Raw genomic sequence first — 4,192 nt, 5'->3', positions numbered from 1 at the left:
AAGTCACGAGAAACTCCTATGAAAGCTCTAGACGAATCAGATCTGAATTCAAAACAAAGAACAAGATTAAAAGCAAATCAGAATTGAATTGAAATTCCCCAAATTCAATTAAAAGAGCAGCAAGAAACAAAGAAATAGAAAAAAACGAATCAAACGGAATTGAAAGTATGGAAAGGATGCGATTCTGCCAAGGGATTGATTCGGCCAAGAATGCCTAATTTCCAGCAATCAATTGATCCCCAAATTGAAAGAGATCCAATCAGCCAAACCCTAGGAATTGGGGATTTTTGAGAATGACTCTTTGCTGCCAATGAATGATGATTTAATTCGATTCTTTGAGTTGAATATGGCTGGAAAGACACAAGAAGAACAGCAAACAAATGAGATAAAGAATCGGCACAAGTAGGAATAAAGAAATAAAACGAAACAGCAAGAAATAAAGAAAAGTCCTAAGAACCCTTGAATTCCCGAAAGAATTCAAAATTCCTTCAAACGGCTCTAATCTCCCCTCCAAAGAATATCGATGGCAAGAAGAAGGTTGAAGATGGCTCCCACAATCAAAAGATTGTTAAAACAACTTCTAAAGAAAACTCAAGAGAGAAATCTTGGAGAAAACTCAAAGAAAATTCTGCTCTCAACAAATCTGAAATTTAAGAATAATTCTAAGTGTTATGTAAAAGGGGTGGCCGGCCATGCCTTTAAATAGGCCTCAAGTAATCCTAATCTAACAAGTAACTAATAAAATTAAACCTAATTAATAGAATAAATAAAGGAAAATTCGGCCAAGCATATATATGGGCTGTTTTTGGGCCGAATTTTACATGTATGTTCCTAAAGCTTAAAAAATTAAATTAAACAATTAAAATGTTTATAAATTGGGCCATTTGACATTTTGGCCTGATTTTCAACTAAGTATGAAGGAATTTCTTGATTGGGCTGGAATTTGGTTATTGGGCCTCGCCTCAAGAATTTGGGCTCGTGATCCATCTCCTTCCGAAATTAGGTCGTTGATGCTCGTAACGGAGATCCAGTGCGTGTTGGCTGCAAGATTTGGTTTCTTGGACCAAGATTTCCAAGATTTGAAATCTTAATTTTCTTGATTCTTGAAATCTCTTCGAACAGCATAATTGGGCCAAGATTCGGTTTCTTGATTTTCTTGAAAACAAGAAAGTGAATCTTGATTTTCTTGATTTGAGCCCATCACCTTCTTGAGCTTGGGTTGGGCCTTTGTGACTCGTATCATAAACTCTGATAAAGAACTCACAAGATTGAATTCGACCTCATTGAGAATTTGATTTTTCTTTTTAAGTGATTAATGGTGAGGTTTGCTAACTTTTATTTTTGAGTGTTGAGTGTTTATTTTTATAGTTTTGAAGATGTCTAAAGGTGATAATAATGATGCACTTATGAAAGTCCAACAACAGTTAGACGGACATACTGCTGCAATCACACAAATAAATGCTACACTTCAAGCATTGAATACTACTTTGAATGAGGTACGAGTGAATCAAAAACATTAATATCGAGATCCAATTAAGGAAGATAGGGATAACCAGCCCCATAGGTGCAGCCCTCAACGTGTCCCTAGAATGGATGATGATTTTCATGATCGTGGACAATCATCTTTGGCAAAACAAAAGAGCGAGCAGCAACGAGAACATCTCTTTCATACTCGCTGCCATGTACAAGGTAAGCTTTGTAGAGTTATTATTGATGGTGAAAGTTGCTCGAACATAGCCAGCACGACGATGGTGGAAAAGCTTTGCTTAACCACTACCAAGCATCCACAACCTTATCAACTACAAGGGCTTAGCAACGAAGGCCAATTTAGGGTCACTCAACAAGTGCGCATTGCCTTTTCTATCGGTAAGTATCAAGACGAAGTTGTGTGCGACGTAATGCCTATTCAAGCCTGCCATTTGTTGCTAGGAGAACCATGGCAACTGGATCGAAAAGTCACTCACGATGGTCATACCAATAGGTATTCTTTCAAGCATCAAGGAAAGAAACTCACCTTAGTGCCGCTCACTCCGGAACAAGTCCATGAGGACCAAATCAAACTGAGAAATTCTGTTAAAACAAGTGAGGAAAAAGAAAAAGAGAATGAAAAAGAGCAAAAAGAGATTGAGAGTGAAAAGGAATGTGAAACAGAAAAGAAAATTGAAAAAGAAGTTGAAGAAAGAAGAGAAAATGAGTTAGAAAAAGAAACAAAAGAAAAAGACGAGGAAAGGCTAGTGAGGAATGTTTCCACTAACCAAGATATGAATTTTTCTTGTGTTGCTACTTTTCAGGTTCCCGAAAGATCGAAAGATAACTTTCAACTTCAATACCTCTCAAATGAAAGACGCTTTCATACGATCAACTTAGGCAAAGATGAAATCACACTACATGATCCCGAAGGTAAGCGAGGTAAGGAAATTTTAGAAACAGAGTCCAGTGCAGATTTGAAAATTATTAATAAAACTTTTGGTGACTTAGTTCTTAAAAGATCCCCTCATTTTGATCCGATTAATTGTTACTCTTCGATTGTGGTTGATAAAGTCATTATGAAAAGAAGCGTGATTTGTTATTCTCTTGATTTACCTTGTGTAAAATCCTCGAATTTGTCCAAATCTGTTTTGGAGAATAAGGTAACGAAATTTTCCAAATTTGTTTTCAATTTATATTCGTGCCTTAAACAGTTTATGTGGTTGTACATGAAGTTTGAGTTCCATTTGACAAAGGTTAACTCAACAACGGAGATTCGACTACACTATGCCCCCGATGAGCGAAGGTTTGTTTTAAATGAAAAAGGTAAAATCGACCATTATTCTTTTGCTTATCAAGGTAAGATGCTTGAAACCTTTGAAACACTTTTGTACTCCTCGGATAGCGACAAAGATCGTGTTGATGAACACTTAGATCGAAACGTGCTTGACTGTCCTATTTTATTTATTGATGATAAATCTATTTTGATGGTTGATAAAAAGATTCTTGTTTTTGATAATGCATGTGTGAGTGAATCTATAGACCGTCGATTAATGCATGGTAATCTGAATCTATCCATTCACATGCGTTATACCTGTTCTATTATGCTTATAATTGGACTACAAGCTTGTTTGTTTTGCTATTTACTATTTCATGGCTATTCTTTTTAGTGGACTCAATTGCCATTAGTCCCGTTCGATCGAGGAAAGTCGAGTTCATTTGATTTTTAGATTCGAGGATGATACGAGTCATAAAGGCCCAATCCAAGTTCAAGAACGTGATGGGCTCAAATTGCCACAAGGCCCAATAACGAGATCAAAGGCCCGACAAATGCGGTCCAAAATAAATGGGACCATTCAAGAGCTTGTTAGCAAGGCCTTAGATGCATACACGAGAGAACAAGAAAATCAAGATTCACTTTCTTGTTTTCAAGAAAATCAAGAAATCGAATCTTGGGCCAATTTTGCTGTTCGAAGACATTTCAAGAATCAAGAAAATCAAGATTTCAAATCTTGGAAATCTTGGTCCAGGAAACCAAATCTTGCAGCCAAAACGCATTGGATCTCCATTACGAGCATCAACGACCCAATTTTGGTAGGAGATGGATCACGAGCCCAAATTCTTGAAGGCGAGGCCCAATAACCAAAATCCAGCCCAATCAAGAAATTTCTTCATACTTAGTTGAAAATCAGGCCAAAATGTCAAAGGGCCCAATTTGTAAACATCTTACTTGTTTAATTTAATTTTTTAATCTTTAGGAGCATTACATGTAAAATTCGGCCCAAAACAGCCCATATAAGTGCATGGCCGAATTTACCTTGTTATTTTATTAATTAGGTTTAATTTTTTATTAGTTACTTGTGAGATTAGGATTTGTTGGAGGCCTATATAAGCATTGGCCAGCCACCATTTGTAAAAACATCTTATTATTATTTTTTTCTATCAAATTTCAGATTTGTTGAGTGCAGAATTTTCTTTGGGGTTTTCTCCAAGAATTCTCTCTTGAGTTTTCTTTAGAAGTTGTTTTAACAATCTTTTGATTGTGGGAGCCATCTTCAACCTTCTTCTTGCCATCGATATTCTTTGGAGTGGAGATTAGAGCCGTTTGAAGAGATTTGTGAAATCTTTCGGGATTTCAAGGATCTTTAGGACTTATCCTTTAATTTTTGTTGTTCAATTTCTTTTCTTTATTTCTGTTGATGCCGAATCTATATCTAATATTTTG

Source organism: Gossypium hirsutum, chromosome D11, assembly GCF_007990345.1.
Source record: "Gossypium hirsutum isolate 1008001.06 chromosome D11, Gossypium_hirsutum_v2.1, whole genome shotgun sequence".
Classification (NCBI taxonomy): domain Eukaryota; kingdom Viridiplantae; phylum Streptophyta; class Magnoliopsida; order Malvales; family Malvaceae; genus Gossypium; species Gossypium hirsutum.
Note: the sequence above shows the minus strand (reverse complement) of the source record.